We start from the raw sequence: 16252 nt of genomic DNA on the forward strand, positions 1-16252 counted from the left end.
ACATTATAAATGATAATAAAATGCTAATAAACAGGGCACAGGCCTATACAGAAAGATTCTTATCACATGTAGCTTTGTACACTGCTGGCATCTAGAATGAATTTGATCAGATAATGTTATTGTTTAATTAATGTTAATGTTATTAATTCAATAAGATTATAAACTTTGTATACGCACCCCTCAAAATCCCCCACAGAGCCCCGCCACATAACAAATCCCAATTTAACTCCTGGCGACATATATGTCGCACGCGCTACGAACAAAATCGGTCTGTACTAAGAAGAAATTGTAGTGTAGCCAAACATTTTACTCTATGTTCATGTAGAAGGTTTGTAAATTATTGTTAAGAACAGGTACAAAGCTTCATTGTGGAAACCAGGGGTGCCTCACACATACTGAAAAGTGAAGCTGAAGTCTCTTTGGTCGTCCCCTGGTGGCTGACTGCAGTACAGGTCATAAACCCAGCCCTCACCATGTAAACAAACTGACGATTCCTTCTGCGCATGCCAGGCTCCAAACTGACATTTTTGCATAACATGTCAGCACCCATTATCGGACGTTTTACGCGCAATTCATTACAATGGAAGGAAGCGGCGTCACACTGTCCATCTTTTATGCAGTCTGTTACGGTCCCTAATATCGTTGTCTAAAGGACTAGAAGGGACGCAACATAATAAAAGGACAGCAATGATATGTCGTCAAAGTGATTTATTTTAACATAAGATCTCACAACAATAATAGAAAAAGGTAGCAACAGGGAGCCCAGCAATAAAAGATAAAACATAACTAAAATAACAAGAACACGCTGCTCCAAACTGAAATTACAAACGAAGGTCAAAAATAGAAGTGTGATGTTATGGCCATGAGGAAAACTGTGGCTGGTGGCCTCTAGCAGCTCCACCTCCCATCACGTTATCACCTGGCTTCCCCAGATCAACCAATAGGGCTAGAGAAGACAAAAAAGCAATATCTCTGGGCCGGGGTATACACAAGCCGTGCGTAACAGTCTATAGTGGAAACCACTAAAATTCAATTCAATTTATTTCTGCAGTGCTTGTCACAATTGATCATTGTTGCAAGCAGCTATACAGAAAATACATTTCAGATGAAAAATAGTGACATAAAAATGATGGACAGTATAAAGATAGGGGATAAAGTAAAATAAAATAGCATAATTATAAAAAACAAATATATAAATAAAATCAGTTATTTCTTTGTTCAGTTTAAAGTCATTTAATTGAGAAACAGAAAATAAAATAAAAAGAGACTTGCTTGCTTCATTAGACTAATATTTATCTAAACTATAAAAAGCATCCCACTTTGTGTATCGTCTCCATTCATATGGGATCATTCCTCTCCCCTGGAATTTTGCATTGTAGTACCTTTCCAGATCTTTCTGAAATCTGCACACAAACCACTTCCAGTAGAGCTGCTCAGAGAGATCAGGGGTGATGCTCCACCTTGCAAAAACTCCTCCTGCTCTTCTGTATTCTTTATATAGAAACCACTGACCTGATGACAAGAAATATTTGTAACTTGCTACTAAAGTTGTACAAGCTGTGAGGTCTTGTCCATAATACAGTCCATTGTACACATTCACTCTATGAAACAGAACACTGTGATCTCCAGTATGGTTTTCTTTAGTGTTGGTGCAGATGGCTGAACAGAATGGACACTGAACCCAACAGCAATGACAGAAATGATCAATCAGAATCTTATGTACTCCATCTGGGCTGAATTCTCTGCTCATGTCAGACAATATAGAAGAAAGTTCTCTTCTTATCACTTCTTCTAAGAGTTTGAAATCATCAACACCATCATGTTTCACTCCACTGAAGAACTTCACAGAGAATTTAAGAACATCAGAAAGCTTCTGCGTGAAAAACTTCAACCACAAATCCACACCTCCTTTGTTCACTTGAGCATGTTCAGTAGATTCATGTGCTGCTGTTATGATCTTCTGCTGCAGAACTTCAATGTTCTGTTTCATCTTGGGCTGAACACTGATACTGAACTGATCTCGAATGTACTGACTGACTTGATCTCTGATGAAATCCTTGAAATATTCTCTGGGATTACGAACATAGTGCATGTATTTATAAAAGTTCTCATCGTTTGCCAGTTTCTTCAGGATGTGTTTCTCCAGATTTGATCTGTTTCCATTCAGTGATGGACAGTTTGATCTCATTTCATCTGCTACATTTCTGGCTGTGTTTCTGTACACACTCTGTTCAATTGGTCCTTTCAGTTTCTGACAGATGATTTCACCAAAAATGTTAGCTGATGTTGCTCCTTGACAATATTTCTGGAAAATATTTTAATATTCTTCCCTCTTGTTCTTCAAATAGAGAACAGTGTCATTGGCTTCCATGAACATTCTGTGTTGGTCTGTGAATGTCTTGTTCACTCTCTTAAATATAGAAAAAACTAGATCTACATAAAATTCTCCCTTGAACAAATATTTTACTGGTTTCTCCTGATGATCTATTATTCTTTCTTTGATGTAGTCTGTGATTTGTTGAATGCAGCTGATGTTGTAGCCCAGTCTTGAAATGTTGAACATCTCAATCATCTTGTCTGTTTGGTGAACAACATATGAAATTAATGTTTTTATTTGAGCTTCATCCTCTTTAGACAGAGTATTGCCTAATAGTACATTTGTGGTTTTGTTCATTATTCCACTGGATTTCTTTAACTGTACATAATCTGAATAACTCTGCACAGTAAATATATCCCTGATGTCTTTCCAGATGTGTACAGGGACACTTTTATAGATGTCACTGAGAAGATCTTTCACATCTCTTAGAATGTCAATGTCTTTGATTGGACAAGTATCTGTGGTAAACGTCTTCACACATTCTTCCCAAAACAAATCAAACTCTCTCTTCAGAGTTTCTTCATCACTCATTTTATCTTTTTGTTTTAAAGCAAGTGTTTTGCTCTTTTCAAAGAGTGTGTTTTCATGTTGTGTCTTCAGAGCATCAATCTTTTTCTTCAGGTCTTTCTGCTGAAGAATCTCATTCAGCTTCTTCTTTGTTTTTGTTATAATGTTCTCCTGAAGCTGTTTGATTTTTATTTCGAAAGACTCTTTCCACTGAATTAAGATATCTTTATCCGGGTCTTTCTCAAAGAATTCTGCCATTGCTTTTTTCACTTCTTCATTTTTCCCCTTCAGTTCTCGCTGAAGATCTCTTTCCTCAACCACAATAATTGCTTCACTTTCTATTTTGTTTTGTAGTTTATTCTCAATTTCCAACAGGGCACTGCGAAGACTCCAGGTCCAATTGCTGTATTCTGTCTCTAGTTTTCTGTATGCTGAGATTTCCAGAGAATTTCTGAAGCTGAACACAAATCGTTCATTCAGTAAAGCCTCCCAAAGGTCTTTAATATGATCTTTTAGGTGTGTCAGCATCATTCTACCTGATTTTGAGGTTTGTGAAATAATGGTTTCCTTTAGATCTTGAACATTCTCACAGTAATTTGGGTTTGGTGGTGCCATGGGTGGGCTGCCCTCCCACAGCTGAGCAAAATACTTCACATCATCACGTACATCGAATGCAATGACATCACTAAAACGTTCTTCAACACAGACCTCTTCTTTAGCAGCAAGTTTTGTCATCTCATCCAGTGTCTCCTGCAGACGTCTCCTACCTTCCATGTTTTTCTCTCCAGCTGTGATGTCTGAGACATTCTGATGTACAAACATGCAACTGGGATTCAATTTGACCTTCTTCATCCTCAGAAAGGCCTGAACAACAATCTGGAGAATTTCCTGCATTTCAGATGGGTTTTCTCCGAAGATGTTGATCAATGTCAGATTACCAAGACCAACAACAAATGTGGCCAATTCATTGTCATGATGTCTTGTGGACCTTCCAGCCAATTCTAGAGCTCGGAGACCCTCAGTATCAACAACCAGAATATAATGAAACTTCAGTTGATGTTTCATCTTCTCTGATACTTTGAGCAGCTGCATGAAAGCTCCTCTGGTGCAGCGACCAGCACTGACTGCAAACTCAAGTCCAAACATGGCATTTAGCATGGTAGATTTCCCAGAGCTCTGAATCCCTAAAACTGACAGCACAAAGATTCTCTGGTCTCCCAGTTTGTGGATGAGTTTATCTAGAACAGCGGAAACCCAAATCAGAGGAACATGAGCAGCATCCCCATCCATCAGCTCTAGTGGAAATCCAGAGATCATCATCTCTGCTGCAAGACTCGGCAGAGAAGAGAAGTTAAGATGCAGGCCTTGCTTGTTCTCATTTACACATGAACATGATTCATAGATCTGACCAATCTCTCTCATGATGTGCTCCAAGCCAAAGGTTGCTGCTTGAAGTTCTGTAGATATTCCTTCAAGTTCTGTTTGTGCATCTTTGAGTTGTTCAGATTTATCATTCTTCTCTCTCAGTTTTAAGACTTTTGACCACTTTTGATCATACTTGTGATGTAAAGCAGAAAGATCAGCAGAGGTAAATTCATCCAGGAGGATTCTGAGCCATTTGAGGAAAAACATTCTATTAGAACCATTTGAGTTCATTTGTGTTATTAAGATCCTTATAAACTCACTTGTGTGGGATTTGTGTTGCCGTTCACGAATGGTCTTCATTTCTGTTTGTTTACTACTTATTATTTGTTCTAACTCATCCCCTTGAGGTCGATGAAGTTCTTTGTTCTTCTGACACCACAGTTGCCACAGTTTCCCCTGACAGGGAAGAAAAGATTCTTTGATTTCTGTCAAATGTTTTTTCTTCAGTAAACTCATCATCTGCTGTGCTGCTTCTCTTCCTTTTCTGCAGTCTTCTTCATCTTCCTCGTCTACTCTGATATCTGAATATTTGCATACATCTTCAACTTTGAACATTGAAGCCAGTTCTGATGATGAGAGACATTCATTTATAGCTCTTCTGAGTTCTTCAGAAACATCTGCAATATTTCTGTCTTTCAGACCAATTTTGTACTTTCTTTTATTTTGCTTTGCAGCAGATTCATCCTCAGTTAGAAGACAAATGAGTGGCTTTTTGTCTCTGTACAGATTTTGAATCTTTGTTGCATTTTTGTCATTCTCGTCAAGCAGTGGTAGAAGAACAACATTGACTGAAGACATTTCAGTCAGAATCTGCAGCTGTTTCTCACTGACTCCTGCATCACCATGAAGATTACAGAATGCAACACAGTCAGTAAATTTATCTGTGCTTTTTCCAGAGGGACAGTACCAGGCGATCTCCACCACTCCATCCATGAGTAGTCTGGTTCTGCTGCTGCCTGGACAGTTCCTGTGGAAGAATGTGTTGTGTCTCTCATTGATCAGACTGTTCATCAGCTGAGACTTGGATGAAGACACTGAGCCAAACCTGAAGAACGACACCATTGGAGTTTCTGCTTTGTACCCTAGCTGGTCTCTACTGTACATGTCATTGTCAGTATTTCTAATCTTCCAGCTCTTGTTGATTTGTCGGAAAGTCCAGAGAGGAAACTGAATCTCTTGTGTGAAAGGATGAGGAACAAGGAGAGGAAGAGCAAACTGACACTGTGAGAGTTTAGTGACTATCAGCTGCTTTAGGAAACTATCAGCACAATGAAATACTGCCATCTGAACATCCATTGGGTGAATGGTGTCTAAGGAAGTAAAAGACAAACCAGACCAACATCTATCCTTAAAAATATCCCCCTCATCTTCAGATGAGTCATTGTCTCTTTGTTGTGTGTAATGCTGCTCATTGGTCTCTTTAGTTTTAATGTTTCTTGCTCTGTAGTTCATTATAAGGAGTTTTTGTAGGAAAGTCTGAACCGGCTCCTCCTCAGCACATGACTCATGAGATTGTAATGAATGTGCTGTTATCTGAAGAACATCTGCAGCTCTTATTTTATTGTGGCTCTTGGCTTCAAGATGAAGTCTGTCAAAGGGATGCACTACTTTTTCATTAATTTCCTTTCTGTTGTCTTGTTCCAGTCGTGTGTCATGTAATAAATCGTTTTCAACTGTTCCCTGTGAAAGAAACAGCACGAATGAGAGTTTTTCTATTTAGTTTTTCTTTTGTTTTATATATATTCCTGAAAGGCCAACAGCTTCAGTGTGCAGCCCCAAGTTAAACAAGCCAAATATCTTGGTTTCTATATTCTAAACCTGTCATATGTTATGAAAGAACAGAACTGTGTAATCAAGGGACAAATCAAGGGTTTGCCCTTTATTTTGGAATACACCACCCAATCAGCTGTATGATGAGTAAGGTTTTAACATTTTGAGCAGGATTTGGTGTACCAAAAGTGGAGATGATACAAGTTCTTTTTTTTTTTTTTGGTCATGTGGAATGCATTTTCTTTTTAATGGTATTAAATGAATATTGTGATACATTTTGCTTGTCAAAAACATAAATAAAAATGTGAAAAATTGTGATAATATCTTTGACTACATTGTTCATCACATGCACACTATGGCCGTAAGTGATATGCTAATATCTAATATCTGCAAATATCTGCAGTATCTAAAAGTGGACCTAATTGATTCAGTGCCCACATTAATACTTACAGTAAATTCACCACTAGTTATTCTCCTGGTTTTCATCCTATTTTGTTCTTAAAATATGCAGACAAAATGTGATGAAGAATCAAAAAATGTTTTATCCTACACAAAAGACATTCATTTTATATTTACACTTCTGCCAGTACAGACCATGTGTGTTTCTCTTCTTGGTCTTGACGTGGTGTGCTCCATGATCTTGTTCTTGATTGTGGTTTTGTCTTTTGAAACAAAAAAAGTGGAAAAGGGTAGAACATAGTATTTTGTTCTTCGAAGTGGTCATCAATATAATTCAATCATATCTTACTTTGGTATAGTCCTTGTTATTAGACATTTTTGAATATAAAAAAAAAACAGGTAAATATACAATATAAAAACCATTGATGGTGAACAACGATCTACTAAAGTAGTGATGCTATTAACTTAACTACATTTAAAGTAGCTTGACAATAGTGACACTCATATCTCCAGTATGATTCTGTCATGACTCTGCTTCATCATGTCATGTCTATTCTTGGTCTTGTAGCAGAGTCATGGCAAAGCCTTAGGTTTTATGTGGAGAGAGAGATTGTTGACCTTTCGGCCTTCCATACTCTCTCTCTCCGGTCCGAGTCTCTGTTCCCGCCATCTCGTTTCCTCTTTAACTTTCCTTGAGTGTTTTATTACCCACACCTGCCCCTTGCTAATTATCCTTTTTCTGTCTCCCTATATAATACCCGCATGTTTCATTGTCCTGTGTTCGGTCATTGTGTGTGCTATGTGTTGTATTCAGTTCGTCTTGTTGCTCGTCCAGTGTGTTACCAGTATTGCCTGTTCCTGTTCCTGTCGTGCTGTTTTGTCATCGTAGTAAGTGTTGAGTTAGTTCATGTCTATTGTTGATTAGTCTAGTGTTTAGTTAGTCTTCGGTCCGTACTTGTTTTTTTGTTTTTTATTGTTCATGAGTTTTACCCCATCTCGGGTCTTTGTTTTGTGTTTTGTTTACGTAATAAAAGTCTGTTTGTTATCCCCGCACTCCCGCTGCCTGCGCTTGGGTTTTTGCTTGCCACATCCTTGACAGAATGACCGAACCCAGCAGGCGTCGTCCCACCGATCCGGCCTAGCCCACTTGCTGCTGAGGTTCCGTCAGGGGAGTTATGGGGACCGGGAGTTCGCCAGAGCATTCTCTGCGGTGGCAGAGGTGACCGGGTTCAGTGAGGCGGAGTTGAAGACGATCTTCAATTGCTGCCTCACCCGGCTCCTCACACCGTCGGAGAAGATGCTGCTGGCTCCTCTCGGGTTCGCGGATATGGTCAGGTACGTGGCCAACCGGGATGATCCCGGGAGTGGGGTTCCATTTGGAACTTCCGCTCCACGGTCGAGCGTCCCGGGGGGTCTCGTCCTGGCTGCCGCTGCCCAGGGGGACTCAGTACCCTCTGGCTGGAGCTCCACGGTTCCCGGTTCTCCTGGCGGCGACCGTGGTGAGTGGGGGAGGAAGGACTCGGGGATGATGTCTGGGGGTTCCCTCAACGCAGAACTACCTCCGGTCCCCAGGGGTCCGCCAAAGATGGCTGCAGACCCGGCGGTGCGGAAAAGGAGGGAGGAGCGTCACGGGAGAACGTACCGTCCAATGCAGCTGGTGCAACCGGAGGTCCTGCCGGCGTCCCAGCCGGCGGTCGAGATGGCGTCCCAGCCGGTGGTCGAGCCGGCGTCCAGTCTGGTGATCCAGCCGGCATCCAGTCCAGAGTCCAATCCGGTGATCCAGCCGGCGTCCGGTCCGGTGATCCAGCCTGCGTCCGGTCCGGTGATCCAGCCGGCGTCCGGTCCGGTGATCCAGCCGGCGTCCTGTCCGGTGATCCAGCCGGCGTCCAGTCCGGTGGTCCCAGCCGGTGCAGCAGTCGGCGTCCCAGCCGGTGCAGCAGCCGGCGTCCAGTCCGATGCAGCCGGCGTCCAGTTCGGTGCAGCCGGAGTCCAGTCCGGTGATCCAGCCGGCGTCCCAGCCGGTGCAGCAGTCGGCGTCCCAGCCGGTGCAGCAGCCGGTGTCCCAGCCGGCCTTCCAGCCGGTGTCAGGCCCTGTCCAGCCGGCCTTCCAGACGGTCCCCAGCCTTGTGCGGCCGGCCTTGTCCCGCCAATATTCCAGATATTGTGATAGCAACAGGTCAGTTAAACCTCAGTAGCAGGTTTATTTCACGTCAACAAGATTAATATGCACTTCATTTTTATCAAAGCAATTTTTGCGCATGGTGCATGATAAATATGAAGAGCTTTCCGAATTTAATGTTGACAGCATAAACTCATAAATCATGACATGGCACAAAATGATACATGATTTCTTTACCTGTCAGTCATATGGGAAGTACTTGGCCATTCAAAGCCGTTCAAGTTCCCAGACCTTCAGTATGTGGCTACGCGAGACTGTTACATTATAAAAACTCTTGTTTCGATTTTTTTGTGTTTCCTACTGTCATGTAATAAGGAATTCATCACTTATACGTTTCACTGCAATGTGGTTAAAATTGTTTCCTCTTTATCTTCCTCTCCCCTGCGGTATAGTGGTGAAACGGAACGTGGATGATCCATACGGATCGTGCTCTATGGTTCGGAACGCATGTGACCCACCGCGGATTAGCTGTAAATTTATTCATCATTGAGTAAAACTCTCCAGTTTTAGCACCAACACGTGTCATGGAACTGACAGGAAACAGAACCCAAGTGCAGACAGCTCTCAACAAAATACATTTTATTTAACAAAGGACAAAACTTAACTTAAAATCCCTCTAGGGGGAAAACAAGAACAAAATACTTAACAAAACTCAAGACTTCAAACTTAACTTAATTTAAAGAGACCAGGGGCAACAGGACAAGACAGGGATAAAGACAAACATAATCCCAAACATAATCCCATTGGCCAGAACAAGAGAAATAACTAATAGGAAGGCGGGATCATGACAACGCTCGCTCTCTCCAGTATCTGGACGAGTACAATATTAAAGCGGTTCCAGATAAACAATGACGCTCAAAACTGCTCCGTCACACAGCTAATATTACAACAACAACATATCTTGGTTCTAACAAACAGAAAAACCAATGTTACTCACATACTGATCCGAATCAAAGCAACCTCCTCGGGGGTGATTTTGAGACGATCTTTTTCTCCAACGTCTCTCTGCTGGAAAGTATCTCCATAGATATCTGTGAGTATCTCTGCTAAAAGCCTTAGTATCGTGGGTCCTAACGCGTCTCTGCCGGAAAGTCTTTATAATATTAACGCAGGTCCTAGCTCCTGCCTTACTTTTTATACTTAAAATCCACAGACCTTTTATTTTATGTAATAAATAAGACATCGCTCTTTCTACAGTCTTTCTAATGCCCGCATGATCTCTTCCCTGCGTCAACATGAGAAAACACGTTGTCGCAGCCGACGACATCTTTTTGTACTATGGTAGCCACTGTCGTGTTTGGACTGAGAGATTCGATGCAAATCTATAATACAATGCTAGTGGCTGCTGTAAATCAAAAACTGCGCCTTTAAGAGACATGTCAGTGAAAAACAAGGAAAGGTGATTCGTGAGGAGAGCAATCGCAAAAAGTCAAGGTCGACAAAATAGCCTACTTCTATTACAAACACCCAAGTGTCAGTTAAGCTCAAGTGCTCATAAGGAAACCAATATCCTTCAAAGAGGTAAAAAAATTACAAAAGTCAAAGCACTCTCCCCACATAGTATACTGTAATAAAGTTCAATAAAAGGGAAGGAAGGAGGCGGGAACTGGCATCATTCACAAAACTTTAATCAAAATAAATAAACAATAATCCAACAAATAAAAGGCCAGCAGCCACCTCACGGTCGACTGCCGGCCACACGAACATGAACAAACGTAACTGTTTCCGGGCCCGGGTCCTCTCTCTCGATGGTCCGGTCGCTCGTCCTCTTATGCTCCCGAGCTCCCCCATGAGGCATGCGGGGACCGGCGGTCGCACAGCTGACACTCGTTGCCACTTACGCCGCCGGGCCCACCTTACCCGCCCCACGGCTCTCGCCCCGCCTTCCTCGCTACATATACATTACTCAAATAATTTTGCTTCAAAACCCACTACTGTAAATACCACACTCGGACTGGTCTGAAATATCTGGAATTGCTGAATGTAAATGTAGGCGTTTGATAAAAATGCTTGTTTAAACGAAAAGTCATCGGACGGATTTAGAGGGTTTTGCATCAGAACTTTGCATATTAATTAATGCAAATAGAAATTATGCTGTGAATTTGTGATTAAGACAAAAAACCCAACCCTGACTCAATGTAAAACAAACAAACAAACAAACAAAAAACATTTCTTACCAGTTTCATTTGTATTCTTTTGGCAGTCAATTCGTCTATTTAACCGTGTGTTGTACATCTCATCAGTGTAACACTGCTCTTTGTTCTTATTAAACAAACAGTGAATCTTATCCATCAGTTCCCTCATCTCTGATTGGTCGTTCATGATATTGCTGCAGATGTGATATCTTCCTCCACATTTTTTTAGCAGCTGGTCTACAACAGGATTTTTCTTCAGATCGTCTATGATTAAGTCACAGTAATCTCTCTCATAAGTGAAGAGGATCATCACAAACTGAAGAACTATGTCACCAAATACTCTTTGTAGCCATTCAAGACCCATCGTATCAGCATCTGTTAACTGGTCCAGTCGCACCACAAAAATGAAGGCATTGATTTCATTTTCAAGCATTAGGTGACCAATGAGAAAGTTCAAAAAGTCCAGGTGAAGTGCAATGAAATCAATCATGTTAACCACTGAGACATGATGTTCTGATATTTTCATCTGAACAGGAACAATCCTGGAGAAATTGAAGAATTCTACATTTTTAAGAGCAAGGTGTTTTTCTCCGAGCAGAATGTTAGCATGACCAAACCGGACTGATGTGGAGTTTCCAAGCAAGGCAACAGTCAGACGTGACTTCTTTTTACCTAGCGTTTAAAAAAAAGATTTCAAACACCACATGATACATGTTGTACATTGATGCATTTATATATTTGTTTTTTAGGTTGGAAGAGAACATTGGCCAGGATGTGAAATTTGCGATTTGTCTTTATTAGAAACAACAACAAATATTTTCATACTCACCTTTTTCTATGACATGCTTCATTGGATCTTCCAGAGTATCTACGGGTCAGTTTCTTCTAATTTCTCTTTTTTTTCACAGCTGGAATATCTGTTAAAAGATGATCTCTTTTATCATTTCATTATGATGTCATTTACATCAGTCTGTGACTCATGTGTGGTCAACACTGGTGTGTGTTCATATCATAAACACTGTCAGAGAAAGAGTTGAGGGCTATACTCTAGGGCTAAGTGATAAAACAGTACACCTAACGGTTGAAAAACATCAATATAATGCTCAATAGTTTCACTTGAATGCTTTAAAATGTAAACATAAAGTTTGGTTGCATGAACAACCCTCATCATAAACAGTCCATCATCTTTTAAAACAGTGCAAGCATTTTTACAACTAGTCCCAAGTGTGCAACATACAAATTTGGATTTTCTCTCTGCTTTTACAGAAGAATTGTTGGAATAGACTACATGCACGCAGGGTTATGACGTACTCCCACTAAAATCTCAGATGGCTAAGCCACTTCCGCTCTCATAGCACTGAGGTAATTTGCCACCAAGTAATAATGATTTGTTTACTAAAAACAACGTCTCGTTCCGTCCATCGGTGTGTAATGGTTACAGCCCTAACTGAGACTTCCCTTTCTGCCATTGCTCAACGTTGTGTTGAGACGACACAATATCATAACCTTCCAGTGTATGGCGGAAGGCATCTCTTTGATCCTGTCCAACTCTTTAAGGTTATCATGAAATCTACTAACGGTTCTTTTTTTAATGTCATATTTCAGACATTTCTCCTGCTCTATGCAAATCTCCTCAGCATGACATGTCTCGGCCTGAATGCATGCTTTACTGTCCGTTGTATACAGAATATGACGGTCTCGGTCCAATGGCCAAGTTTCCAAAATCCAACAATCCAGTAAATTCCCAAATCCAAATCTAGCCCCGCCATACATTTTTCTTAAACCAGAAAAAACACCATCACAACTTCTGTTTCATGATGGCTTCAATGACACTTCTGATGCTGCTTCTGCATAAGGAGGCATGAGCTTTAAATAAATCAGTCTGTTGTAGTGACCAAGAAATTGAATCATTTCTCTTAATGTCATGAAAGCGATGGAAGGAGAGGAAGTTAATATTTCTAATGAAAGATTATGGGAGCAAATTACTTTAAAAAGTCAAAAAACATTTATTATAAACGCTGCAATATTCTATAAAAATAAGAATTGTCCTGAAATGTTGGTTTCATGGTGACTTTAAATGTAGCGTTTAGAGAAAGTTTATCAGTTCAGCAGTTTCAGTTTTGTGAGCAAGAAAAGGAATTATTTTTCATTATTATAACAATGTCCTTTTATCAGGCGTATGCACTTTGTTTAGAGTCGTGGAAAATTATCATCATGAAGCCTTGTGATCGAACAACACGTTTGCTTTAATGATTGAATAAATAACAGTCCTGCAGCTGACTCATTCTCCACCGACTATAAACGTCAATAACTTTTGTTTGTTTTTACTGTCGTGTTGCCTCCTGTCATGCAGTAATATCCATCACTATAACACTTCACTCTACATGGGATTAAATATTGAAACTCGAATCCTACACCTATGTATGATAAATATTTTAATGCTGTATTCTAAATATTACATTACTTTCCTTAATCTTAAATTACAAATTAAAATCTTAATGTAACAGCAGCTGTTCTTTCGTGCTACCTGGCGGTGATTTTACGAACGAGTTTCACTTGGAAATGGACCTGCACTGCTTTGCGGGTGGCAGCAGTACATGCGACAGTAGACCTAACACACATTCTGGCTGACTACTTACTGTAAATTGTAACATACTGTACATGTTATGTTGTTTGATGAGTGGCTACATGCTGCCCTAAGGTGAATTTTTATGCTTAAGAAACTGGTTTAGTCAAATAACGTGCAAAACTATCTTCCTTCCTATCTTTTTTCTGTCATTGAACCAACAGAACAGGTTTTATGTCTCCATGTGTTTTTTCATCTGACCAATAAAAAATAATTTTGACTAAATTAAAATGGAAACAAAAAGAATTTATTCTGAATTAAAATAAAAAAATAAATGAATATTAAAGTCACTACAATTTAAGGCAGTTAAACCATACATCTGTAATATTGTATATTTTCATTATGTTGTCTATAACAAGACAACACATTGAATAAAAATGCGAGAAATGGCAATACCTGCATGCTAATATGTTAAGGAAGAAGTTTCTCTTTTTGTATGGAGTGAGTGAACTTTCGTCTACTGTAGTTCTAAAAAAAATGTGAAAGACTCTGAAAAGGAGGAAAAACACAAAATGAACAAAAGAAAGACTATAGAAGCCAAATAAGACAAAAACAGAAAAAAGATTGAAACATATATTGCAAAATGTACTTTTAAAACAAAAATCAATCAATTCCATAGCTTACTTTTCATGTTCATTCCAATCAGTGCTACAGATTTTAGTTTTTTCATCATTCATAGATAAAATTAAACACATATGGATTTAAATCACTATAAAGAAAATAAGGCTAATAACTAAATCATGCACTACATATTTTTAATACTAACCTATGTTTTCTCAATCCTGAATTTATAAATAAAAAGACAAACATTTTAAGTAGTGAGACATAAAAGGGGTGAGCCTTTTATATTAAATGTTTTATGCTAAATACAGTTGGATTACAGTTTTGTTCAGATGCTCAAATATTTCGTATCAAACTTTACTTTCACCATAACACACACCCGCAAAGCACTAATAGCTTAAAATCCGAATGAACAGACTGATATGAAACATGATGTGAATCTTAATTCTGTAGTTATTTTTTTCTGAACAAAACCTTTTACAAACAGATTTGTTCTCTAATACAAGGATACAAGTGAAACTGTTTGATGTTATTGAACCTCATTCAATCATGTATAATGAAAGTCAATATTTAGTGTCTACAATTTACATACACACATTACAAACATGAACGATACCTGTAATCCAAGTTTTCATCGAGCTTGGATGATTCTTATAATAGTTCCTTCATGAGAGCAGGAAGAGATCTGAGTGTGGGTACACTATACACAAGTAAAAAGTAACCAAACAGGCAGCACAAGTCACACGACTTCACACTTATCTGCATTTAGGTTGTTACGGCCCACTTGTGACATAAATCAAAGGTCAAACCAATGTCCGTGTGTCACTTTCGAATTATAAGGTTTCACGTATATGACATTTTTGTCTAAATTGAATTATTCACATATACAGTACCTATTCAGTGACAACTTATTTACATTATGCCATGTTTTATCAAAGATGGGTGTACATTTTGGGACATTTTTTAGAAAACAAATATCCTACATAAAGTCTGACTCTAACTCGGTTTTAAAACACTGTCTGTTTGATTTTTCACACCTTGTCACACAAAACAGCGGAACATTTGACCCCTGCGAGAGACCATCAGCAATCCTGTTATAGACAATACTGGAAGCAGATCAGCACTCTGGAGATGATGGGCCACCCGCTCGGAGGAGGGAGAGAGGACCGGCGTATAAGCCGGGGAACGGCAGCAGGCAGCGACTGTCCGGAAGAGACTGAAGCTGCTGAGGCTGAATGAGAACCCTGGAAGAGAGCTAGTGGTGGCTGATGAAGAAGTACCACACACGTAAGGGACTGCTGGGAGCTCAGAGAATGGAAAGAACACCGCATCTGGTACTGCAAACTTGACAATAAACTGCAGACTTAACAATGCAAGACTAGATGAAGACAGTCATGCATAAGACAATAAACCCTAACCATCTGACACGAGACAAGAGAAAAACATACGTACTTCAATGCAATTGTTTTCCCTATGTTTAAAAATTTGGTTGTTGTCATATGGTGAATTATCCATTAACTGTGCCTGCATTCATAGGAATGCACCAGATGGCACCATGTTTAGTGACATGCAAGAGGGATGCTGTGTGTTCACACCGCCGCTGTGTCGCCCGTCTCTTGCTATGAGATTGACCACACACTGCAGATAAACTCAGTTGTCACTTCATCTTTTAGTGCTTAATCATGTTCTGTACACACACAGTTCACTAATTTACTGGAGTGACAACCGCATTCTACAACCACATTAACCCCTGGAAACATGCAAATGTTGACAACCACATTTAATGAAACTTTACGCAGTGTGTACGGAACCGAACTCAACAACAGATATAGTTGGTAATAACGTTTTTGAACGTCCATTGGAGATGCCAAAGGTAAACCCTATAAATTCAAATAGTTTATATTTTATAAGACAAAAAAGTCCTCCCCTACAGAGACAGGTCAACGGGGAAGCTGGTAAATCCTGATTTCACTTCAAGTAAATCAGGCCTATTTTATGAGACAGTTCTGCCCCCAACTGGACAGACATGGTAGTTGAAGTTATTATTATAAAACTCACTTGACAACATATTATTTAATCACAGTAGAAAAATATACATAGGTCCCCTTTAGCGCAGTTGGTAGAGCACTGCGTTAGCAGCACAGACGTTTGTATTAAAATATATACCTTGAATGCACTGTCGCTTTAGATGAAAGCATCTAAAAATACACAAATGTAAATATACAAATTGTGTATATTTATTATATTATATTTTTTATAGTAAGTCATTTTAG

General features: G+C 39.7%; 1 pseudogene; it reads right to left on the minus strand.

Moving 5' to 3' along the window:
- Positions 1-241: 241 nt before the first annotated feature.
- LOC130561490 (interferon-induced very large GTPase 1-like) lies at positions 242-14669 on the minus strand (annotated as a pseudogene).
- Between the last annotated feature and the right edge of the window lie 1583 nt (positions 14670-16252).

Source organism: Triplophysa rosa, linkage group LG11, assembly GCF_024868665.1.
Source record: "Triplophysa rosa linkage group LG11, Trosa_1v2, whole genome shotgun sequence".
Lineage (NCBI taxonomy): Eukaryota > Metazoa > Chordata > Actinopteri > Cypriniformes > Nemacheilidae > Triplophysa > Triplophysa rosa.